General features: G+C 36.2%; 2 long non-coding RNA genes across 2 annotated transcripts; one reads left to right on the top strand and one right to left on the bottom strand.

Annotated features, from left to right (window-relative positions):
• Positions 1 to 13,322: 13,322 nt before the first annotated feature.
• LOC113108189 (uncharacterized) lies at positions 13,323 to 15,713 on the top strand. Its single transcript, XR_003292752.1, has 3 exons — positions 13,323 to 14,023; positions 14,114 to 14,425; positions 15,607 to 15,713. It is a non-coding gene; the product is annotated as an uncharacterized LOC113108189 (long non-coding RNA).
• LOC113108188 (uncharacterized) lies at positions 15,400 to 18,219 on the bottom strand. The gene is made up of 3 exons (XR_003292751.1): positions 17,732 to 18,219; positions 17,479 to 17,598; positions 15,400 to 16,061 (listed from the first exon to the last, which is right to left on the bottom strand). It is a non-coding gene; the product is annotated as an uncharacterized LOC113108188 (long non-coding RNA).
• Positions 18,220 to 27,980: the final 9,761 nt, after the last annotated feature.

The raw sequence follows: 27,980 nt of genomic DNA, 5'->3' as shown, positions 1-27,980 counted from the left end.
AAAGGGTGCTGAACTTAATTAGAGATCGGTTTTATTGGCACCACATGCAAAAGGAAGTGGAACATTTTGTCACACGTGTTTGTAGTTGCTTGAGAAGCAAGCGTCCAAACAAACTGACCCGAGCTCCTCTGGTAAACATCACCACCACTTATCCATTTGAGCTGGTCTCTATTGATTTTCTGCACCTAGAGAAGAGTAAGGGAGGTTATGAATACATTTTAGTTGTGATGGACCACTTCACGCGATTCGCACAGGCGTATGCATGCAGAAACAAGAGTGCCAAGACAGCGGCTGAGAAGGTGTTCGGGGACTTTGTTTTGAAGTTTGGGTTCCCGACAAAACTGCATCACGACCAAGGTAGGGAGTTTGATAACAAGCTGTTCTCAAAGCTGCAAGAGTACAGTGGCGTGCAAGGCTCCCACACGACACCGTATCACCCACAGGGCAACGGTCAAGTTGAGCGGTTCAATCGAACTTTGCTAGCAATGCTGAGGACCTTACCAGAAACTGCCAAAGCTGACTGGAAGACGTCACTTGCAAAAGTTGTGAATGCATACAACTGTACGAAAAGTGAGGCTACAGGGTTTGCTCCCTATTATCTCCTGTTCGGCCGTACTCCCGGACTGCCCATTGATATTATGTTCGGTGTACCAGCAAAGAACCAAAGCACATCGTACCATGACTATGCTGAGGACTGGAGAAAGAGAATGACAGAAGCTTACAAGTTAGCCTCAAGAGTGTCACACAAAGAGAAAGAAAGAGGTAAAGCTTTGTACGATAAGAAAATACACGGAGCTGAACTGATCCCTGGGAACAGAGTACTTGTTCGGAACTTCAAGGAAAAAGGTGGACCTGGGAAGCTTCGATCATTTTGGGAGGAACAAGTTTATGTCGTCACCAAGAGGAAGTACCAGGATAGTCCAGTATATGAAGTTCGACCTGAACAAGGCAAAGGGAAAACAAGAACACTACACAGGAACCTCTTGTTACCGTGTGACTACTTACCTGCAGAGAGAGAATGTTTGACTGGAAGACCTGAAAAAGAAAACAAGAAAAAAGCCAAGACTGAAAAAACATTGACACAGCAAAATCAAACATTCTGTGATAGTTCAGATGGTGAGGATGATTGGAAATGTCTGGTTGGAGTGCCAGTCAAAAAGGAGAATCAGAGCGTCGGAGAACCTCCAGAACCTCATTCAGAAGACACAGTGATGCTGAACGACGCAGAATCAGAGGTTGAACATGAACAAGGAGCAGGAAGGGGAAAAGACGATGTGTCCTCATCCAGAGAGGAGGCTGGAGAAACTGATGATCCTGAAGAGAGTGACGGGGAGACTCCTTCACAACCTGCCTGCAAAAGAGTATATCCTTTGAGAAACAGAAAACAAAAAAAATTGTTTACTTACCATACTCTAGGTCAGCCTAGTATTGTAGATGGGTAAACTGCTGAATTAAATCACAGTAATTAGTTCTAGTTAAAATGTTAAATTAAGATCAGAATAAGATTGAGTTCATATTTTTGTTTGAGAGAGAAAATAGTTACCATCACATTCCGGAAGAAAACATTTAGTAAATTGTTTCAATGGTGCAAGGTTATATTCCTTCAGTGAAAGTACAGATTCCTGTTGATAAACAGCGATGGTGGTAGAAGATCATGGTGCACAATGATGTCTGCTACAAACACACTGCATGGAAAAGGAGATACATGTTGTGTGTCGTGTGACAGTATAGCACGAGTACTAAAACTGTTGTATCACTGACTCCTACCAAAGAAATGATCTACAGGTAGATGACCAGTAATTTATTCTGAGAATGTCGGGACAACATTCTGTTTTGTAGGGGAGAATGTGGGGAAATCTAGAATATACATTGATAGAATAGTATAATTGCTATAAGATAATTGTAAGTTAAAAGCTAGACCCCCCCCCCCCCATGTAATAGTTTTTGTAATTTCAGTTATTTTATTAATAATGGTTATTTAATTATTTAGTACATGCATGTCAATTTGTAGTATACAGCTATGTGATGGGTGTCCAGTTGGTGGCAGTAAGCCAGAGTGAAAACACCCCGGAGAAAAACCTAGAAAAGAAAAGTTAGTTCACGCGAGGTTTTGAACGAGACTATCAGAATTGAGTCATGTTGTACTGTGTGGTACGGAGCTGTTGCGAATGACGCTGGCTGAATAAAAGAACCCAACCAAAACACACGCTTGTTCATTCCTTCAAGTGTGCTACAATCACAACACTGGTAAGGCTTATTCAGATTTTCTCATTCTCTGAATTATCATTATAAAAATAAAAACAATTCAGAAATGAATTAAAATATAATTATATTTTAAATGTGATGCAAATATATATTTTTTCTACAATAGCAACAGTGTTTACCACAGCAAGACCACTTTAGCCTGTAAACTCAATTATATCTCTCTGGAAATAAATGTAAAAATATCAATGTAAAAAAAAAAAGCATAATATATCTGACATCAAAGTGCAGTGTGAAGGATATGAATAACAAATGTAGCCTGTCATTTGTTTACATTGCAACTACAACAGTAATAATAATATTAATCACTATATTCCAGTGTATCATTTTTTTTATATTTTGAATCAATATTTAAGGTGGACTTATTGATTAGGTGCAAGAGTAGTGATGGTTAAAATAATAGATTAATGCTGAAATATTAAATTGAGCCTTGTTCCTAGATGGACAGAGAGTGGAAAGTAATAGATCAGATGAGGAGATGGAGATAGAGGAAGAAAAAGAGGGAAATGTAGAGGCACAAATGACAGAAAGAGAGCAGGGAAGAGTAAGTCAGGAGACAGAGAATGGCGAGAAAGAGGAAAATGTAGAGGCACAAGTGTTTTCTATAGTTTTTACTATAACCGCTGTTCTTAATTATTCTGTAGAACAGAGAAGAAAAAGCCATCAGGTTGGGACAATTTAAGACATTTCAGTTTCTAATCCCAGAGCCCTTTATTATTTTAAACTTAAAATTGTCTTCTCTATTGTTTTTTTGTTTTTTCAAAACTGCATCAAAGCATTTGTAAAATATATTGCTGTATTTTGAGCAGCGCCATTTAAAGCCTTGTTCCATGTGCTACTTTTATACTTTGCATGTATAAAATATCTTATACCTGCCCCTCCAAAGGTGTCTGCACGGCCCTGTTCAGAGGGAGTGTCAGCCACGCTAAAAAAGTTAACCACTTAAGTCATTTGTGGATTCATGCGTATTGGTGAACCGAATTTAAAGCGCCAACCCTTTAAAGTTTGAGCATATTGTTTGCAAACTGTAATTGATTAATTAATTTAAAACAAAGTAGTTGATATGCTGTGTTGTTTTTGTTGTTTAGTAGCAGTAATATGCAGTTATTAGCCGTGTCCACTGTATTTTTTGTTGGTTTTCATGAGACCCCCCTTGATATGACCAGGACCCCCCATTGCCCCCCAATCAAAATTGTCTGGAGCCGCCACTGCCCATGCAGGGCCCACTGACAGCCAAAACCCACATGGGGCCCACATGGAAATGTTGGCTGGGCAGCTATGATGACTCAAATGATTTGCGAACCCGCTCCGAACTCCCGATCTGACTCAAATGATTTGCGAACCCGCTACGAACTCCAGAATGGATTCAAATGATTTGCGATCCCCAAACTGACTCAAATGATTCGCGAACCCGCTACGAACTCCCGAACTGACTCAAATGATTCACGATCCCGCTACGAACTCCCGAACTGATTCAAATGATTTGCGATCCCCAATCTGACTCAAATGATTCACGAACCCGTTTTGAACTCCCGAACTGACTCAAATGATTCGCGAACCCGCTATGAACTCCCGAACTGATTCAAATGATTCGCGATACCCAAACTCACTCAAATGATTCGCGAACCCGCTTTGAACTCCCGAACTGACTCAAATGATTCGCGAACACGCTACAAACTCCCGAACTGATTCAAGTGATTTGCAATCCCCAAACTGAGTCAAATGATTCGCGAACCCGCTTAGGACTCCCGAACTGACTCAAATGTTTTGCGAACCCGCTACGAACTCCCGAACTGATTAAAATGATTTGCAATCCCGCTCCGAACTCCCCAGCAAACACAGAACGTTGTGAGGACGTCGTGGTAAAGTTCAAATTTTTTGAATCTTGGCTAACTTCACAGAAAGGTCGTGGGCATGTCCTCAAAAGATCATCAAGTATGTTAAAAGATGGCATGAATTATATATATATATATATATTTGCCACCAGTTTAAGAACAAAAATAAATAAATAATTTACTTAGCAAATGGTGATAATGTTCGTTAATGAAAGAGAGTAAAGGACAAATGAACATTTAAACCTTAAACTAGCAGCGCACGTCACTTCCCTTACGAAAAATAAACATGGTTTTATTATAGTAAAACTGTAGTAACCCATGGTTTTTTGGCGTATTGACTGCCATTTGTAAAACCACAGATTTACTACAAATACCATGGTTAAACTATGGTTAATATAGCAAAACCATGGTTAATTTGTGGTTACCATGGTTTAACTACAGTAACCATGTTTTTTTGGTTTTATTTGTAGTAAAACCATGGTTAATTTTCGTAAGGGTTTCTAAATGAAGTGCGCGACGTGTGCGTGCCCGTCATTTTGTAACGGTCAACTTCCAGCGGACGGACACGGAGGAAAGGTAAGCGCTATAAATCTACTTTTATTCATAGATTTTAACTGATATAACGTTAAATGCCTACAAAGAGGAGTAGTGCTTTGTATTTTTGTAGGTTTTCTCATTCAATTTAATAAATAAATGCTGTTTCGTTAATTAGCTCAAAAGCAGTCTCAGAGGTGTTCTAGGGTAACGTTAAATGTTAAAATCTAATATAACCTTACCTGTTTTAAATTATTTAAAATTTAACACGATAACTATACAGTATTCACTTTCTAATTATTCAGTTTTTTAGCCGTAGTAACGTTAATTGGTTTCTTTGAATGCCTGCTGCTCGAGCTTGATGATGCTCATGCTAGCCATGCTGTGAACTTGAATATAAACCGCCAGGCACGTGCACAGGTAGGGCTCAACATGTGCAGAGCCCATGCCCTTTTTGCCCTTACACTGCGAAGTGCCCTTTTTTTGGTGGTTTTTTTTTTTTTTTTTTTTTTTTAAACAATGCTATTGGTCACCCTTTACGTCTGTCTGTCTGTTTTACAAATATTTAGCAAATGAAAGTTCTTAAAACGAGCTTGTGTAAATCTTATTCGATCCTCAAGCTGTCAGTAAGCTGATAACTCCGCCCCCTCTATATTCATTGAATCAACTCAAGTTCCACAGCAGCCGCACAGTAGACAACAGCTGAGCTGAACAAAGTTTTGCGAAGGGTAAATAAATATCTTGTTGTTTGAATAAGTACTACTAAACACAATGGGTCTCATTCATGAAACACGAGCAGAACGATTTTATGTGTAAATCGTGTGTAAAGTGGTTCTGGCGTAAAATTTCGGATTCATTAAAATGTTCGTATTTTCCAAATGTTAGTTGGTACGAAAGAAATCTACACCTGCTCCCAGCTACGCGTAAATAGTGCGTTTAACATCTGAACATTTTGCTCATTAATACGGCTGCATTTTAATTCACCTTAATCGGGTACATATTTACACAGCATTTTGAAAAAAAAATATTATATAAAGTAATTACATACGGTTTTTCTTTTTACTTTTATTATGAGAGTAGCCTAGTAGTATGTAGATATGCTCGATGATGATGGTGGTCCTCCTCCAGTTTGAATACGATTTTTTCGAAGTGAACTAATTTGTTTTTTTGCTGTCAAGCTTCATGTCGAACCATTTTCTTTTCACTTCTGGGACTGTTCGATTAACAGAAGAAACTCCATTAACAGCATCTGTAATATGCTGCCTAGCTTCCTTTTTTTAGGACCTGATAGTACGCCACTATGTACGCTTGAAAATAAAATGTGGCGTTTTGAATGAACTTCTGATAATAAAACTTCAATTTCTGCAGCTGAGAAATTGTTATTTTTCATTCGCTTTTGAGAAGACACGTTGGAATCCTTCATTTGGTGTCATAATATGATGCTCATATATAGTTGTCTGTCGGATTTAATGGGCGGGATTTATGGTAATTGAGAATGAGCGTGCACGCGCGTCCCATTTACGACTGATTGGAATTCATTAACATACACACACACATTTCACTATCACATCTGACGTTTACGAAGTATTTGTGAATCAGGAGAAGGGTTTTCGGGAAGGTCTCTTTACGCGCAAATCACTCCCATATTTACTCATATATTTACGAATGTTTCATGAATGAGACCCTATGTCTATAAAGGCTCATATTTTATTTATTTGATGTCTGACTGACTCACTGACTGAGACATGTGGGACGTCACCTGAGAGAGAGGGCTAGCATTTGCCATCTAGTCATAGCCAATACATAGCCAAAACTTAAATAGCCTGTGCATATAGTTGCATTTCATCTTTTATAAAATGCTATTTTGGCCAAATGCATTTTACCACAGGAAAAACTGAGCGCTCCGTATATATTGCTAAAAAAACTAGTTTGTAACATTAGATGAAAATGTAATGTGATGCCGGTGTAGCAGTCGATTCTGTTCCCCAATGTCTGTTTCCCCTCGGGTTGCCAGGTCCGTGTAATAAACCCAACCAAATAGTTAATCAAACATTTTCCCAAAGTAGCCTAAATTCCGCGGATTTGGCAACATTCCCGCATGAAAATACACCAAACACACCTGGATGTAAGGAAAGCAAAAAGGGACAAATTTCTTGCTACACTGCCGCATAGTAAAATTATTCTCACACTCCCGTTTATGTTCTTTTTTTATTATTATACATCTTGCAGTTGTTCCGTTATTTTTGTCTTATGTTTTTACATTTCAAGTTGAAAAACCTCTCGTCTTAAATTTATTTTCAAGTTTAAGATTTAGGACGGTATTTTGAACTATTTGACTTGCCGTACATCCAGTCACGCTTCTGGTGCACGCTAGTTCTGATCGTACGTACAGTAACTCGACAACAACGCCAGAATTGTAGTATGTTTGCGTAAAGGGGAACAGACATTCCGAGGGGAACAGAATCGACTGCTACACCGGCAGTGGCAGGCGCCGTCGCCGTTTTAATGACGAAAAAAATAAATAAAAAAACATTCACATTTGCACACATTCGCTGGTCAAAAACGATATATTGATAAGTAATACAACAACACAATTGTTTTTACCATCGGAAAATCGTGCGCCCCCGCGCTGTTTCGTTCTGGAACTTACACAAAGCGACGAGTGATCCTCGTCACCTAGATAACATATATTTCTAAGAAATTTATTCTTTGATTTATGATTGCTGATACACTTAATTTATTAACATTTAGGCTAATCATGTTATGGTATACTCTCCGCTCGTCCTCACATGTATAAAATGTTGTAAAACATGGTTTTACTACAGTAATGTAGTAGTAACTAAAAAAAAAAAATTACAGAAGATCACTGTGAAATCTTTATATTTTATCATGCAGAATGTAATTCATGATTCATTCCTAGGCTTCATTTATTTGATCCAAAATACAGCAAAATCAGTAAAATTGTGTAATATTTTTACAATTTTAAATAACTGTTTTCTATTTGAATATATTTTAAAATGTAATTTATTTTTGTGATCAAAGCTGAATTTTCAGCATCATTACTTACATTACAGTGTCACGTGATCCTTCAGAAATGCTTTTCACTGCAACTGTACTTTTCACACTATTTTTATTTATTTTTTCATTGCTGGCTTATTTTAGGGAAAGTGTAGTGAATAAGAGACATTCAAGAGACCAACATCCCTGGTCCACCACAGTATCAAATTTTTGCCAGATACATGGCTCACAGAAGGTTGCTGTTGTAATTAGGTTTAAAGAAGCCCTTAAAACCCTGTTTATCTATATTATCTAATATTATTATTATGGTTGTTATTAATCGTGAATAAATCTAAAGCTTTTGAGACTATTATTTTGTGTTATTGAATTTGTCATGAAGATGTGACCATTTCTTCCTTTTATGCAGGGTTACTAAATAATCTTGATATAAAAAAGGGAGGGGGGTGCCCTTTTTCAGTTTCAGCACATGCCCCTCAAAAGGTCTGTGCACGGCCCTGGACATACACTTTCTGTAAACTGAGCCAAACATTTTCACTGATTTAGGGTAGAGTGAGAATATTTAAAATATTGTGCAAGTTAGTTCATACTTGGATATAATTTTATATGCAATATTACCTTTTCTTTTCATCATCATCTTTAAGAGTTCATGATCATTTCTGTTCAACTTTGTTTCTCAGTTGATGAATCCATCCATAATTCATAAAACACAACACATGCAACTTCCTGTCATTGAAATCATTTAAAAATCAAATCGACAGGTTAGAAAAAAAAAAACCTCAGGCCCAAATATTCAGTTATCACTAATGAACTGTTTGACAAACACTTCGAAGTACAGATCTGAATTAAAACACAAACAGTCCCCGGAGTCTCAATCTGAATCAACGGAGTCGCGAACATGCTCCGAAGTGCCGATCTGAATCAACCGAGTCGCGAAAATGCTCCGAAGTGCCGATCTGAATCAACTGAGTCGCGAACATGTTTCGAAGTGTCGATCTGAATCAACCGAGACGCGAACATGCTCCGAAGTGCCGATCTAAATCAACCGAGACGCGAACATGCTCCGAAGTGCCGATCTGAATCAACCGAGACGCGAACATGCACCGAAGTGTCGATCTGAATCAACCGAGACGCGAACATGCTCCGAAGTGTCGATCTGAATCAACCGAGACGCGAACATGCTCCGAAGTGCCGATCTGAATCAACCGAGTCGCGAACATGCTCCGAAGTGCCGATCTGAATCAAAAGAGTAGCGAACATGCTCCGAAGTGCCGATCTGAATCAACCGAGTCGCGAACATGCTCCGAAGTGCCGATCTAAATCAACCGAGTCGCGAACATGCTCCGAAGTGCCGATCTGAATCAACCGAGTCGCGAACAGGCTCCGAAGTCCCGATTTGAAAACTTCGACCAAAGAATGTAAAAAATAACTCTATTTCTCTAATAACTCTACAACTCTATGAAAGACTCAGACCAAGTATCTAAAAATAAATCGCTATAGTAAAAGAGAAATAATAAGAGGAGTGAATTTTCCTACCATTCTGCTGTGTTTGGATCCTCACGCGCGTCTGACGCTCCGCGGCGCGTCTCCGCCCCTCACACGCGCGTTTACAGCGCTAAATTAATCATCTTTGCTAATTATTATACATTTACTTCATTGTCAGCTTCAGGTAATTCATTTATTATTGTTCAATGAACTGTTTGATACAAAAAAGGTTGTATTTCAGTAATAATTCAAAATTATCAAAATAAAATATATAAAATAATGGTTTAAAGTTTAATATCGTTTAAAATATAATTAAGTTGGCTTGAGAGAGCCAACTTACTGATATTCTATTTAAACTTATTATTATTATTATGTTGGCTTGGCAACAAGCCAACATACTGTTATGCTATTTAAACTTCTTCTTCTTCTTTTTCTTATTATTATTTTTCTGACAGAAATTCTGAACGCTACTCCTCCTAGGGCTTTAAAGCCACAAGCCCCAAACTCGGCAGACACCTGCGGGATAGAGCGGTGGTGTGTGCTATATCTTTTCAGACTGATCAGACTTAAAGTTTTTTTTTTATTAATTTTTAAATGTCAAAATTCATTACCCATAGACTTACATTGTCTGAGAAAAATTGCGCCCCTACAGTTGCAATGACATTTAGGGGAGGGGAGCAGTCAGACGAGAGAAGAATCACTGCTGCTCAGCTCAGGCTGTCTACACGGAGCCGACAACAAGCGAATTCATTCCTATTTAAGACATTTTAAAAACGCTATTGCACGCAATCCACACGTTAGAACACACCAAGAGCTAAATTGAGATGTTTCTGAACTGTTTAAAGTAATAACATGATATATTCGCGGCAGCCAACTGCTCGCGAGCTGGCAATGTATTTCTCTGAACACTTGAAGTCCACAGAGAATTTACAGCCTTTCACATTAAAACACTGCAGCGAAACGGCACAAAACAATTAGAATAATATATTAAATGGTTTTAAAGTAGTTTTGGCCACTGTCACGCTGGTCTTAGCTGGTTTCTAACTGAATCATCAGGCTGAACATCACAGCGAGCTCGCGACGTATTCCTCTGAACACTTGAAGTACACATTTACAGCCTTTCACATTAAAACACTGCAGCGAAACGGCACAAAACAATTTGAATAATATATTAAATGGTTTTAAAGTAGTTTTGGCCACTGTCACGCTGGTCTTAGCTGGTTTCTAACTGAATCATCAGGCGGAACGTCACAGTAAACTCGCGCTTCAGCCCCGCACTGCGGGAAACTGGACTGAGCAGCTGATGGCGCGTGTGCACGAGAGAGAGCCGCGCGTCAACACTGAACCGAGCTCTCGTTCAGGACGTTCACTTCCTCCTGGACCTGAACGAACAAATTCAAATCGCAGTTTAAATAAACAGAGAAAAGAGCGAAAAGCGAAAGAGCTCAATTCAGCAGCGCGGTGTTGTTCAGGGCAAGCAGAGACGCGTCTCAAAGTCTTCTTGCTTTTGTACCGACAACAAATACATACAAAATATGTCGAAATACCCGTGTTGGAAAGTGTGTTCGAATAAGTATGTGGTTATGTCTTAAGTGAAAGTAAAGAGTTGCAAAAAAAAAGATCGGATGTGTATCATCATAATGGATGCGTTTGTCTCTTAAAGGGACCGCGCCTAATTTACTAGCTCTGCTGTCAGAGTCTTTAATGTATGAAAATGAAAGTAAATCACTCACTGCTCTTGACTGATTTACCTTGTAGTACAAGAATTTATCCAAAGTCAATCCAAAAATCAGATAGAATTGTTTTACTAGTGGGTGCAGGCCACTAGTTCATTTATGTAAGTGAGTATGGCAAAATAGTGATCTGTGAAATATTATACCCACAAATTCTTAATACTGTAGGCTACCAGTGAAATTGATTAAAAAAATTATAATTAAGGACCTGCCCATGTTTTGCTTAAGTGTTTCTTTCTTTAATTGTTAATGCAACCTTTTCACACCACAGACTGAACCAAATTAAGCATTTCTTGCTTGGTAACTGTTCAACAAAGTATTGATAGTTGTGTAAATATTGTCAAACTGACAGCTGTCTGAAGTTTTGGTTGATTCCATTACATATCTTTTTATCAAAGTTATCCGAAATTATCAATATGAATTTGGTTCTGAGTTATTGTCATATATTATTACCAGTTTCTAAACTACAGCAAATAAACTGTGATTATGTGAGAAATGTTGAAGGTGTCTGAATACATTTTGGTTTGATTGTGTATTTTATCTTACAGTGAAGACTATGCAGTGCTATTTTAAATTAACATAAACAAACTTAAAAAAATGTAAACATTATGTAAATAGCACAAATAAATAAATAGAATGAACATACAGTACAAATTAAACAATTTTAAACAGTGTGTAACTGCATCATCTATACAAACCATTGTGCTTGGACCCCTTATGATCTCCTTGATTTAAAATGCATTGTTTCAGTTATCTTGTGTGTCGTTGCCCACAACGTGACGGTGGCAGGACTGTGAAATACATACACGAGAAAAATAGGCATGACTTATTTCACATCCAGCTAGACAACCCTGTCATAGCTGTTATCATAGCCCAGGCTTTTTATTAAAAAAAGAAAACAGCAAGGGAGCATGGAAAAAGACTGTTGCAGGTGTATTTTTTTTATGGCATTATTATTTGTATTAATTTTGCAGCGGGGCAACTCAATGTTGGGCACACAAGTACTTTGGCTCTTTTGCTCCATGGCCAAGATGGCCAAGCCAACATCAAAGTTAGTTCACTAACTTTTAATTCTAGTTATGTTGGCTTGGCAACAAGCCAACATACTGTTATGCTATTTTTATGTTGGCTTGGCAACAAGCCAACATACTGTTATGCTATTTAAACTTCTTCTTTTTTTTCTTATTATTATTTTTCTGACAGAAATTCTGAACGCTACTCCTCCTAGGGCTTTAAAGCCACAAGCCCCAAACTTGGCAGAAACCTGTGGGATAGAGCGGTGATGGTTGCTATATCTTTTCAGACTGATCAGACTTAAAGTTTTTTTTTAATTAATTTTTAAATGTCAAATTACATTACCCATAGACTTACATTATCTGAGAAAAATTGCGCCCCTAGTTGCAATAACCGAGATTAAAGGGAGGAGTCAGGTTTCGTTTCACTTTTAAACCGGTTAAAAATACCAAGTAAATACAATTTCCCTCAAACTGACAAGCTAAACCAACATATCTGATTATTACAGGGGTCAGGGCTCATTAATAATTTATTTCTGGGCAGAGAGCAGTTAGAAAGACGAGAGAAGAATCACTGCTGCTCAGCTCAGTCTGTCTCCACGGAGCTCACAACGAGCGAATTCATTCTTATTTAAGACCTTTTAAAACGGCGACTGCACGCAATCCACACGTTAGAACACACCAAGAGCTAAATTCAGATGTTTCTGAACTGTTTAAAGTAATAACATGATATATTCGCGGCAGCCAAATGTCCGCGAGCCCGCGATGTATTTCTCTGAACACTTGAAGTCCACATGACAGCCGCGTTTCGGGGCGAGATCGGACAAATAAATACACATTTCATTCACACTGACAAGCTAAACCAACATATGTTATTATTACCGGGTCAGGTCTCATTTATAAATTATGTCTCTGGCCAAAGAACAGCGAGAAAGACGAGAGAGAAATGAGCGCTTCATCCGCATTTTTAAGCGCTTCCAAAAATAATATCACAGCGAATTGCACTAATCCACCCATTAGAACACAACAAGAGCAGAATTCAGGTGTTTTTGAACTGTTTATGTGTGCAAAATGAAATATAATTTGACAGCGTGATACAGCTTATGAATACTTGATGTCTGGGCAGAGAGCAGTCAGACAGACGAGAGAAGAATCACGGCTGCTCAGCTCATGCTGTCTCCACGGAGCTCACAACGAGCGAATTTATTCTTATTTAAGACCTTTTATAATTAAATTATATCGGCGATTGCACGCAATCCACACGTTAGAACACACCAAGAGCTAAATTCAGATGTTTCTGAACTGTTTAAAGTAATAACATGATATATTCGCGGCAGCGCAACTGCCCGCGAGCTCGCCATGTATTTCTCTGAACACTTGAAGAGAATTTACAGCCTTTCGCATTAAAACACTGCAGCGAAACGGCACAAAACTACGGTGGCCGATAAGTGCAAAACAACATTACAAAGTGTGAAACACTTTTACGAAGCTCGAGACAAATTTACATTTTGGAAAACATTTTTACTTACTATAAAACACAATTACATGGGGAAAACACATTTACCAAGGACGAAACAAATTTACATTTTAGAAAACAAATTGACAAGAGGCAAAACACTTTTACCAGTCCCGAAACAAATTTACAATGACAGATTTTTCACGGAAAGGGAAAGTACCACACACCGGAAGTGACGCGGTGAAAGGTGTTATTGTTGTTGTTGTTGGTGGTGGTGAGCGCGGTAAATTCGTGTGGTTGTGGAGTAAATGGCATTAATGAAGTTGCGGCCGAGGGAGGTTTTGTGGCAAACACATGAACAGCTTAACGCGGTTTTTCTTCACTTGTCATCGATGTTTGGAGTTTCTAAACGACGCGGACCAGACGGAAACACAAGACATACTCTGCATCAATGTGTTCAATATTTTAACGAGGTCCACTCGTACCCTGTAATCATCGACATGATGTCAAGTCTACACGGTGTAAACATCAGCTTGAGGGCTCTTAAAAGTAAACTGAACGAAGCGTTGTACCGCAGAAGAAAGGATACTTGGATGAGTGTGTGAGACTGTGGAACAGTCACAGCATTCGCCCTTCCAGAACAGCAGCATGTTCGGGAGTGCCCAATGAACTCTACTACTTACCACACAGGTGATACATTGGTAATGAACAGATGAAAGTATCATTCTAGTGTTTTAGCTTAAATGAAAAGAAAAGCTTATGTTTTCTATTTAACGATAGGTTTGCCTCCAGAGACTGCAGATTTCAAATTGGATAGGCTGAACTGGATGCCCTTACTGAGGCAGCCTGTCATTGACTCCTTGTGGGGACCCAAACAAGCAGGAGTACTTGGACTTTGCCATGGAACACAATCAGTTACAGAAACCAGAGAACTGGGACTCTGCACCAGAACTGTACATGAAACTAATCTAATATGTCTCAACTATGAAATTATAAAAAAAAGGGAGTTTTTTGTAGTGGTGGAATACTGCTGTCTGTCTGAACACAATGTTTATGAATCTGTCCCCCACAGCTTAATTGTTTTTGTGTAAGGTAAATTAATCAAAAATACTAATAATTATTTAATAAATTTTTGTAGTATAGAAAACAAAACTTCTTGAACTACTTGTTTCTTTATCTAAAACAGTGATTCACAAAGGGATCCCAGTTTGAGAGTCACAAATCTAAAACATTTTCAAAATGTTAACGGTGAGGGGAAAAAACATGCTCACATACTGTTACATTATAAAAACAATTTTGGCAACTGCACTTTAAAGTGAACCTTTAATGACAATGTTTTCAGAGTCTTAACTCATCCATCATTTAGCATAAAAACAGCCAAATCCAGGACTATTTTGAATTCCAAAGTCCATTTGTGACTTAAAGTGTATAAGTCTAGGAGTGCTAATTTTAAGGAGTTTGAAATAGTGATGCACTGATCATGATTTTGCCGATTCAGATACAGATTTCAGTTTTTTTTTCTTTAAGCAACAAACAAGAAAGAAGGAAAGTATGCATAAATAAGATGTTTATTTGGTATTAAATGGGTCAAACTGGCTTTTGGCTATTGAAAAAAATAACCGTAACCATCTGAAATTAACAGCAGTAACTGCGCAGTAAGTAGACTACATTCAATACAAACATAGATGGTACAGACATCAGCATTTAGCTTCTGTTTCTGAATTTGGTTAAAACTACATAGAACTGGCCTTAAATGAAAAGATTAACTGTAACCATGTGAAATTAAATGCAATAACTGCATAGTTCTAGATTCCAAACAACACAATCAACACACATTCAATAAGATGTTTCTTAATCAGCATTCAGTATTTTAGTTTTTAAATTTGGTTTAAAATTAAAAAAAGGTATTTACCAGTGAAACTAAATAAAAGTATGTTGGTGGGAATAAAACAAAGATGCAAAGTGTTTCATTCATCCAATTAAAAAATAAAAAATTAGGGTAATGATTCACATCTATATTTTTTTTACTTGAGCCAATGAAAAATAAATAAGTTTTGTCTCAAGTTAAAAAAAAAATACAGATGTGAATCTGAATTTTTTAATTGGATGAATGAAACACTTTTTTCAGTGTGCTACAGCAGGTGATTTTTAAATCAAATTAAGTCGATGTAATTTTAAGGTAAAATAAAATCATCCTATACGAACTGACATTTACTTCTGTCTTTTCAAATGTGTATGTCACTGTTTAGTCTGTTTCGTTTCTCATCCAACAGGCGAGAAGTTGAGCTGAAGATCTCTTCACTGTCTCCGCTTGTGCGCTCGCGCAGCTTCAGTGTGCAGGAAAGGCTTTTATTTGTGAACCAGTACACCAACAGCTGCTTGCTTCCTGTGCCTCAGACATGTATCGATGCCCTTCCAGAGCTGAACAGCTGCCCTTGTCCTGCGCAGAGATTTCGAAAATACTTCCACACAAATGACATGATAGCAAATGATTACAATGTATGCGGGCACACTTCCAGAAAAAACAGACGAAAAAAGACTGATCGCGTATTTTAAGCAAAAACCGTCCGGTTCCGATTTATGGCCGGTCAAACTGTATTTGCTATTGGGAACGTAGAGTCATCCAGGAACTCTATTTGTGGCAGTGGTTCCAATCCAGATGGCAGAAGTGAAGACAGCCCAGTAGCAAACATCAAAACATCTTCCACAGACAAAGCAGCCTGGCCTTCTGCAAAGAGAAACAATTCAGATACATAATTAGGGGTTCAAGCTTGAAAAGCTGAAAGCCTATTGTAATTGTACTGATTTTTATTATTAAGGTTTTTTTTTTTTTTTTAATAAGTTTTACGGCTCTGTAATCATGTGATGCACGTGATCATTTAATAGATATCCTCATAATGAACAACTTCTCCTCAAGAACTACAGCTGTCAATCAAATTGTTCATCAAAAATGCGCTATCATCTTAAAAACGTACTTGCGGGAACTGGTCCTAGATTTTTCACCCAATTGCAACCAAACAAGTGCAGTACAATTCTCTGGACTCTAGACCAATAATTATCTAAAAAAGGTTTAATGTTACCATTTGGGTAGCCATAACAGGGTCATTTAGAACATGGGAGTGGCAAAACACTCAAAAGCCTATAAATCCTAAACGAAAACTCAGAACTTCACAAAAATTGGTGAGCATATGAGACATAACATTCTAAAGATGCTTGCAAAATTTCATGGAGATCGGACCATAGATGGCACAGTCTATTACTTTCAAAATGCTTTGAAAACTATATAATTCCTATGGTAAATTGACTGTAATGGTCTTTTCCTTCTGTAATTTAGGTGGTTACATTATTGCTAAATTAAAAAAAAATATTTTGATGCTATTGTGCTTAAAGGCCGGAAATGCTTGAACCCTGATAAATGCTGCTTGCAGCTTTAATTGCCATGTGATTTCTCAACTAACTAACAAACCTTCACAATCAAAAAGATTGTCTGCCCAGTAGCCCATGGTTTGACTTTCTTTAAGCCTTTGATTACTCCCCGAAGGACTGAGGTCAGGTTTGGAGAGTCTCTCAAGGTCAAAAGCAGTGAGTTGCTTTTCATAGTGGCACAGGGCAAGGGCCAGCAATTTAATGTGTTGCTGTAGTGCAGTCTACTGCAGGGTTAAAAGACCCTCCCTGAATCTACAGAGTGAACACAAACATTGTTTCACTGCTGTGTAATGGCAATTGAATTAAATGAAGGAAAACTATTAAATAAATATTTTCTCTGCAATTACTATCCACCTTAACAAACGTACATGGGGGGGGGGGGGTGTTTAAATTTGATTTAAAGAACTCTATTTTCACATTGCACATTAAAAGTTAATTGTTACAAATTAAGTATTACACACAGAAACTGGAATGACACAGATGGCTGAGTGGCTTGAGCACTTACACGCCCCATGCACTTTCTCAAAACTTTGTTGTGTTATAGATTAAATTTAAAATAGTATTATTAATATTTTTCCTTATCAGTATACGCACAATACGTAAATGACAAATAACAAAAGATATATAATTAATGTATAAATAGGTAAAATAAATATACACATACACACAAATACATATAAAGCATCACAAAATTGTATAGGACCATCAGTACAACTTACCTGGACGTGTTTTCTTTCTTTAGGCGTAAATCTTCCTTTTGGCCCATAGTTAAAAGACTTCTTTTGTCTTTGAGCTTCTTTACTCCATGAACTGTTTGTATGATGGGCATGGTTGTTCTGCTGAAATGGACAGAGATCCGTTTCAAAACAGAAAGTTATGAGCCGTTTCATCAGTAATTATTACCATTACTGATTTGTATTCACATGGCCTCAGATAGCTAGCGTTTTGCTACACTAAAAAATAACAACTTACTTTGATTAGCACTGTCCGGCTGTCGAGACATCTCCTGTGTTTCCGTCTGGTCCGCGTCGTTTAGAAACTCCAGACAACGATCGCACGTGAAGCAAAACCGCGTTAAGCTGTTCATGTGTTTGCCGCAAAACCTCCCTTGGCCGCAGTCCATGTTCTGACACCATAAACTTCATTTATGCCATTTACTCCACAACCACACGAATTTACCGCGCTCACCAACAACAACAACACCTTTCACCGCGTCACTTCCGGTGTGTGGTACATTCCCTTTCCGTGAAAAATCTGTCATTGTAAATTTGTTTCGGGCTGGTAAAAGTTTTTTGCCTCTTGTTAATTTGTTTTCTAAAATGTAAATTTGTTTCGTTCTTGGTAAAAGTGTTTTCCCCATGTAATTGTGTTTTATGATAAGTAAAAATGTTTTCCAAAATGTAAATTTGTCTCGAGCTTCGTAAAAGGTGTTTATACTTTGTAATATTGTTTTGCACTTCCCGGCCACCGTACAAAACAATTAGAACAATATATTATACACATGAAAATGAGTGTTTATATGTGATTGTGAGATTTTATCTGTCAGGCTGAACCTCACATCAATTGTTATCCATCGTCACAACATGGTAAAGTCATTTATATATATTTTTTAAGAGCTTCTTAAAATAAATATTCCTGCGAATGCACACAGTCCACCAATTAGAACACACTAAGAGAAAAATCCAGGGGTTTTTGAGCCGTGTATGTGTGCAAAATGCAATATTTGACATCGCGAAGGGAAAAAAAAGTCACATGACAGCCGCGTTTGGGGCGAGATCAGACAAATAAATAGGCTACACATTTCATTCACTCTGACAAGCCAAATCAACATATGTTATTATTACCGGGTCAGATATCTCATTAATAAATTATGTCTCTGACCAAAGAACAGAGAGAAAGACGAGAGAGAAATGAGCACTTCATCAGCATTTTTTAAGAGCTTCCAAAAATAATATCACAGCACTAGTCCACCCATTAGAACACAACAAGAGCAGAATTCAGGTGTTTTTGAGATGTTTATGTGTGCAAAATGACATATAATTTGACAGCGCGATACAGCTTATGAATACTGGAAGGAAAAAAGTCACGACAGCCTTTTAACTCTGGAGTCGATTAACGCATATACGCGTTTTGAGTCATTTTCTGCTGATAACCCTGACAATTACTTAAATTACATTTTCAGTTTTAAACGTACAGATAAGAGCAATACATCAATCGAATCTGTAAAGGGTTTACTTTTTTTTGGATACAAACACAATAACAACAAAACTTTGTGCACTTATAAAATAAAGATAACAAACAAGGTGTGCTGTCTTCAACCTTGTCTGCGCTGATCTTCATTTACAAACACGTCATTAAAATGAACTGTAACTCCATGAATACTCAACGAAGAGACATGAGAGATATATCTATAGAAAGTTTGACATGTCTACTTTTAAACTAAACAAGTGCTGCCGAACAAATATTCTGTGATAAAGTACGCGATGTCCTTTTTTCACGTCTCCCTTCTAATGTGTATGGAAGGCCAAGAGGGTTAAATACACGTTAAATACGCGTTGTTTACTCATGAAAAATCAGCGTGTATTTAACTTATATTTCACGTTTTAAATACACGTTAAATACACGTGAAGTATGCCTTAAAAATCAGTTTGAACAGGTCAGTGTCATTGGCTGCTGAGGACTTGGGTCAAACCACTTCTGTGTGCTTAGAGGGGTGTACCATTCATAGACAGGCAACCACCATTTAACATGCTATAGATCAGCTTATTCAGCCTTATTATTTAGTCTTTTTTCTTTTCTGTTTTGTATAGCCTATAGAAATAATATATTTAAGTTTCAGTTTTATGAAATATTTATTTTTTAATAAATATTAATTAAAATTTTGTGGTGATAGCATAACGTTTATAAAAGTTACAGTATTTTGTAATGAAACAGGACTTTTTGTTTAGCTCTTGACTCACCGAAGTATACTATATATACTGTCCCTTCTTTAATTTTTCAGTAGTGTGATAACTTAAAATATGTTGTCAGTACTATTAAAATAAGATTAAATTGAATGGTATTTAGGAGATTATGGTTTTTGCATGACTTATTTCGCATTCAGCTAGACAACCCTGTCGTAGCTGTTATCATAGCCTAGGCTTTTTATTAAAAAAGAAAACAGCAAGGGACCATGGAAAAAGACTGTTGCAGGTGTATTTTTTATGGTATTATTTATTTATTTTTTTTGCAGCGGGGCAACTCAAGAATGTTGGGCACACAAGTACTGTGGCTCTTTTGCCCCATGGCCAAGATGGCCAAGCCAACATCAAAGTTAGTTCACTAACTTTTAATTCTAGTTATTATTATTATTCTTAGACTAAATTATCAACTCTAACTCCTCCTAGAGCTTTAACTCTACAGACTCCAAACTCGGACCAGCTCTTCAGACTAATCTCGCCGGGTGTGCTATATCTTTTCTAACTGATCGGACTTATACTTTTCATAAAACTGAAGATTAAAAATCATAAAAATCCCATAGACTTGCATTGAAAAGCCTCTGCTCATCTGAACATTCCGTGAACTCCAACTGTCAAAAATTCAAATCTAAACACACTGAAGCCCATTAGACTCAATCAGACTAACCTATGTACTATTACTAACCCATTCAAACTCATTCAAACTCATCTATCTATCTATATTCAAACTCTATCTATCTATCTATCTATCTATCTATCTATCTATCTATCTATCTATCTATCTATCTATCTATCTATCTATCTATCTATCAAACTCATCTATCTATATTAAAACTTATCTATCTATCTATCTATAATCAAACTCATCTATCTATAATCAAACTCATCTATCTATCTATCTATCTATATTCAAACTCATCTATCTATCTATATTAAAACTATATCTATCTATCTATCTATCTATCTATCAAACTTATCTATCTATATTAAAACTAATCTATCTATCTATCTATCTATCTATCTATCTATCTATCTATCTATCTATCTATCTTCAAACTCATCTATCTATCTATCTATCTATCTATCTATCTATCTATCTATCTATCTATCTATATTCAAACTCATCTATCTATCTATCCATCTATATTCAAACTCATCTATCTATCTATCTATATTCAAACTCATCTATCTATCTATCTATCTATTCAAACTTATCTATCTATCTATCTATCTATCTATCTATCTATCTATCTATCTATCTATCTATCTATCTATCTATCTATCCTAACAACATGCTAGTCATGCTAAAAATCTTGCTAGCAACATGCTAGTCGCATGCTAATCATGCTAAAATCATGCTAGCAACATGCTAATCATGCTAAAATCATGCTAGCAACATGCTAATCATGCTAAAATCATGTTAGTCGCATGCTAATCATGCTAAAATCATGCTAAAATCATGCTAGCAACATGCTAATCATGCTAAAATCATGCTAACAACATGCTAGTCGCCTGCTAATCATGCTAAAATCATGCTAGCAACATGCTAATCATGCTAAAATCATGCTAGCAACATGCTAGTCGCATGCTAATCATGCTAAAATCATGCTAGCAACATGCTAATCATGCTAAAATCATGCTAGCAACATGCTAATCATGCTAAAATCATGCTAGCAACATGCTAATCATGCTAAAATCATGCTAGCAATATGCTAGTCGCATGCTAATCATGCTAAAATCATGCTAGCAACGTGCTAGTCATGCTAAAAATCATGCTAGCAACATGCTAGTCGCATGCTAATCATGCTAAAATCATGCTAGTAACATGCTAATCATGCTAAAATCATGCTAGCAACATGCTAGTCGCATGCTAATCATGCTAAAATCATGCTAGCAACATGCTAATCATGCTAAAATCATGCTAGCAACATGCTAATCATGCTAAAATCATGCTAGCAACATGCTAATCATGCTAAAATCATGCTAGCAACATGCTAGTCACATGCTAATCATGCTAAAATCATGCTAGCAACATGCTAATCATGCTAAAATCATGCTAGCAACATGCTAGTCGCATGCTAATCATGCTAAAATCATGCTAGCAACATGCTAATCATGCTAAAATCATGCTAGCAACATGCTAATCATGCTAAAATCATGCTAGCAACATGCTAGTCACATGCTAATCATGCTAAAATCATGCCAGCAACATGCTAATCATGCTAAAATCATGCTAGCAACATGCTAGTCGCATGCTAATCATGCTAAAATCATGCTAGCAACATGCTAATCATGCTAAAATCATGCTAGCAACATGCTAGTCGCATGCTAATCATGCTAAAATAATGCTAGCAACATGCTAATCATGCTAAAATCATGCTAGCAACATGCTAGTCGCATGCTAATCATGCTAAAATCATGCTAGCAACATGCTAATCATGCTAAAATCATGCTAGCAACATGCTAGTCGCATGCTAATCATGCTAAAATCATGCTAGCAACATGCTAATCATGCTAAAATCATGCTAGCAACATGCTAGTCGCATGCTAATCATGCTAAAATCATGCTAGCAACATGCTAATCATGCTAAAATCATGCTAGCAACATGCTAGTCGCATGCTAATCATGCTAAAATCATGCTAGCAACATGCTAATCATGCTAAAATCATGCTAGCAACATGCTAATCATGCTAAAATCATGCTAGCAACATGCTAGTCGCATGCTAATCATGCTAAAATCATGCTAGCAACATGCTAGTCATGCTAAAAATCATGCTAGCAACATGCTAGTCGCATGCTAATCATGCTAAAATCATGCTAGCAACATGCTAATCATGCTAAAATCATGCTAGCAACATGCTAATCATGCTAAAATCATGCTAGCAACATGCTAGTCGCATGCTAATCATGCTAAAATCATGCTAGCAACATGCTAATCATGCTAAAATCATGCTAGCAAAATGTTAGTCTCCTGCTAATCATGCTAAAATCATGCTAGCAACATGCTAATCATGCTAAAATCCTGCTAGCAACATGCTAGTCGCATGCTAATCATGCTAAAATCATGCTAGCAACATGCTAATCATGCTAAAATCATGCTAGCAACATGCTAATCATGCTAAAATCATGCTAGCAACATGCTAGTCGCATGCTAATCATGCTAAAATCATGCTAGCAACATGCTAATCATGCTAGAATTATGCTAGTCGCATGCTAATCATGCTAAAATCATGTTAGCAAAATGCTAGTCGCATGCTAATCATGCTAAAATCATGCTAGCATCATGCTATATTAAACCTAATCTATCTATCTAAATCTATCTTTCTATCTATCTATATTAAAACTAATCTTTCTATCTATTTTATGGTTGTATCTATCTATCTTCTGACTGTATCTATCTATCCATCTATCTATCTATCTATATTAAAACTAATCTATCTATCTATCTATATTAAAACTAATCTATCTCTCTATCCATCTATATTAAAACTAATCTATCTATCTATCTATCTATCTATCTATCTATCTATCTATCTATCTATCTATCTATCTTCAAACACTATCTTCAAACTCTATCTATCTACCTATCTATCTTCAAACTTTATCTATCTATCTATCTATATTCAAACTCTATCTATCTATCTATCTTCAAACTCTATCTATCTATCTATCTCAGACTGAAAACCGTCAAACTTAAAACTTTTTAAACTTCTTAAACTTTTCAAACTTTTCAAACTTTTTCAGACTTTCTGGTCAGGCTTTCTCAAGCCAACTTAAAGTTTGTCTTGACGAACTTTTTTATCTAGTTTATTACTGTGATGTGCAGCTGTATTTTCAGCATCATTCCTCCAGTCTTCAGTGTCACATGATATTCAGAAATCAGTCTAATATGATGATTTATTATTAGAATTATTAATAGTTGTGATGCCAAATATTATTTTGGAATCTGCCATACTTTTTTCCCGGATTCTTCAATGTATATATATTTTTTTAAAGAACAGCGTTTATTCAAAATATAAATCTCTTCTAACAATATTAATCTTTGATTTCACTTCTTATCAATTTAATACATCCTAAAAGAGTTATAAATTTTTGAACTCTATTGTTTATTGTTAGAAAAGACTTCTATTTTAAATAAATGCTTTTCTTTTTAACATTTCTTTCATCAAAGAATCCTGAAAGAAGTATCACAGTTTCAGCAGCACAACTCTGATAATAAATCATCATATTATTCTGATTTGTGAAGATCATGTGACACTGAACACTGGAGGAATGATGCTGACAATCACAGAAATAAAATAGATTTTAATGTATATTAAAATAAAAAAGTTGTTTTACTTCATAATAATATTTCCCTTTTTTCCTGTATTTTTGATCAAATAAATGCAGTTTTGACGAGTAAACTCCTGTAAAAAAACAACAACACATAAAAAATCAATCTGATCCCAAAGTCTGACCGGTGTGTGTGTGTGTGTTTGTGTATAGCACTTACACACTAATCCCCACAAGAATAAAGATGTTAAATACTCATCTGAGGAGAAAACTATGTTGCATAATAATGAAAGGATGTGTGACGTACACTTTCTGTAAACTGAGCCAAACATTTTCACTGATTTAGGGTAGAGTAAGAATATTTAAAGTATTGTGCAAGTTAGTTCATACTTGGATATAATTTTATATGCAATATTACCTTTTCTTTTCATCATCATCTTTAAGAGTTCATGATCATTTCTGTTCAACTTTATTTCTCAGTTGATGAATCCATCCATAATTCATAAAACACAACACATGCAACTTCCTGTCATTGAAATCATTCAAAAATCAAATCGACAGGTTAGAAAAAAAAAAGCCTCAGGCCCAAATATTCAGTTATCACTAATGAACTGTTTGACAAACACTTCTTGCTTTGAAGTACAGATCTGAATTAAAAAAAAAAAAAAAATAAATCACAAACAGTCCCCGGAGTCTCAATCTGAATCAACGGAGTCGCGAACATGCTCCGAAGTGCCGATCTGAATCAACCGAGTCGCGAAAATGCTCCGAAGTGCCGATCTGAATCAACCGAGTCGCGAACATGCTCCGAAGTGTCGATCTGAATCAACCGAGACGCGAACATGCTCCGAAGTGCCGATCTGAATCAACCGAGACGCGAACATGCTCCGAAGTGTCGATCTGAATCAACCGAGACGCGAACATGCTCCGAAGTGTCGATCTAAATCAACCGAGTCGCGAACATGCTCCGAAGTGCCGATCTGAATCAAAAGAGTAGCGAACAGACTCCGATTTGACAATCTGAAAACTTCGACCATCGAATGTAAAAAATAAATGCGTTTTAATATAGTAAAAATAATTTAGAATGATCTTTCTCTATATTATATTAACAGCCTAACTTTTAACGAGCAATGCACCATAATTTCACCTTTACACTATAAAAAACACTATATTTCAGCCTATATTAATAACCTCTATGTAAATAAAACAGAATACCGTTCTTACCAAATTCATTCAACATGTTATTAAATCATAATTCGTTTTTAAACACTGACAGGAACTTTCAGAGCTGATTTCAAAGTTACTGCGTTTATAAAACAACTCTATGAAAGACTCAGATCACGTATCTAAAAATAAATCGCTATAGTAAAAGAGAAATAATAAGAGGAGTGAAGTTTCCATACCGTTCTGCTGTGTTTGGTCCTCACGCGCGTCTGAACGCTCCGCGGCGCGTCTCCGCCCCTCACACGCGCGTTTACAGCGCTAAATTAATCATCTGTGCTAATTATTATACATGTCGACACGCGGCTATTGGTAGTGATGCTACAGTCAAAAATCAGTAATAATTCAAACCTTTTAAAATAAAATATATAAAATAATGGTTTCGATTTGAATAATATAGTAAAAATAATTTAGAACGATCTTTCTCTATATTATATTAACAGCCTAACTTTTAACGAGCAATGCACCATAATATTACCTTTACACTATAAAAAACACTATATTTCAGCCTATATTAATAACCTCTATGTAAATAAAACAGAATACCATTCTTACCAAATTCATTTAACATGTTATTAAATCATAATTAGTTTTTAAACACTGACAGGAACTTTCAGAGCTGATTTCAAAGTTGCTGCGTTTATAAAACAACTCTATGAAAGACTCAGACCACGTATCTAAAAATAAATCGCTATAGTAAAAGAGAAATAATAAGAGGAGTGAAGTTTCCTACCGTTCTGCTGTGTTTGGTCCTCACGCGCGTCTGACGCTCCACGGCGCGTCTCCGCCCCATCACACGCGCGTTTACAGCGCTAAATTAATCATCTTTGATAATTATTATACATTTACTCCATTGTCAGCTTCAGGTAATTCCATTATTATTGTTCATTGAACTGTTTGATACAAAAATGGTTGTATTTCAGTAATAATTCAAAATTATCCAAATAAAATATATAAAATAATGGTTTATATTTTAATATCCTTTAAAATATAATTTATTACTGTGATGTGCAGCTGTATTTTCAGCATCATTCCTCCAGTCTTCAGTGTCACATGATCTTCAGAAATCAGTCTAATATGATGATTTATTATTAGAATTATTAATAGTTGTGATGCCAAATATTATTTTGGAATCTGCGATACTTTTTTCCGGATTCTTCAATGTATATATATTTTTTTAAAGAACAGCGTTTATTCAAAATATAAATCTCTTCTAACAATATTAATCTTTGATTTCACTTCTTATCAATTTAATACATCCTAAAAGAGTTATAAACTTTTGAACTATATTGTTTATTGTTAGAAAAGAATTCTATTTTAAATAAATGCTCTTCTTTTTAACATTTCATTCATCAAAGAATCCTGAAAGAAGTATCACAGTTTCAGCAGCACAACTCTGATAATAAATCATCATATTATTCTGATTTGTGAAGATCATGTGACACTGAAGACTGGAGGAATGATGCTGACAATCACAGAAATAAAATAGATTTTAATGTATATTAAAATAAAAAAGTTGTTTTACTTCATAATAATATTTGACTTTTTTCCTGTATTTTTGATCAAATAAATGCAGTTTTGACGAGTAAACTCCAACAACAACAACAACAACACATAAAAAATCAATCTGATCCCAAACTCTGACCGGTGTGTGTGTGTGTGTGTTTGTGTATAGCACTTACACACTAATCCCCACAAGAATAAAGATGTTAAATACTCATCTGAGGAGAAAACTATGTTGCATAATAATGAAAGGATGTGTGACGTACACTTTCTGTAAACTGAGCCAAACATTTTCACTGATTTAGGGTAGAGTAAGAATATTTAAAGTATTGCGCAAGTTAGTTCATACTTGGATATAATTTTATATGCAATATTACCTTTTCTTTTCATCAACATCTTTAAGAGTTCATGATCATTTCTGTTCAAGTTTATTTCTCAGTTGATAAATCCATCCACAATTCATAAAACAAAACACATGCAACTTCCTGTCATTGAAATCATTTAAAAATCAAATCGACAGCTTAGAAAAAAAAAGCCTCAGGCCCAAATATTCAGTTATCACTAATGAACTGTTTGACAAACACTTCTTGCTTCGAAGTACAGATCTGAATTAAAAAAAATAAAAAAAATCACTAACAGTCCCCGGAGTCTCAATCTGAATCAACGGAGTCGCGAACATGCTCCGAAGTGCCGATCTAAATCAACCGAGTCGCGAACATGCTCCGAAGTGCCGATCTGAATCAACCGAGTCGCGAACAGGCTCCGAAGTCCCGATCTTAAAACTTCGACCAACGAATGTAAAAAATAACTCTATTTCTCTAATAACTCTACAACTCTATGAAAGACTCAGACCACGTATCTAAAAATAAATCGCTATAGTAAAAGAGAAATAATAAGAGGAGTGAAGTTTCCTACCGTTCTGCTGTGTTTGGTCCTCACCCGCTTCTGACTCTCAGCGGCGCGTCTCCGCCCCTTCACACGCGCGTTTACAGCGCTAAATTAATCATATTTGCTAATTATTATACATTTACTTCATTGTCGGCTTCAGGTAATTCATTTATTATTGTTCAATGAACTGTTTGATACAAAAAAAGGTTGTATTTCAGTAATAATTCAAAATTATCAAAATAAAATATATAAAATAATGGTTTATATTTTAATATCCTTTAAAATATAATTTATTACTGTGATGTGCAGCTGTATTTTCAGCATCATTCCTCCAGTCTTCAGTGTCACATGATCTTCAGAAATCAGTCTAATATGATGA

This window comes from Carassius auratus, chromosome 9 (genome assembly GCF_003368295.1).
Source record: "Carassius auratus strain Wakin chromosome 9, ASM336829v1, whole genome shotgun sequence".
NCBI lineage: Eukaryota > Metazoa > Chordata > Actinopteri > Cypriniformes > Cyprinidae > Carassius > Carassius auratus.
This window is presented reverse-complemented; position numbering and strand designations above follow the sequence as displayed.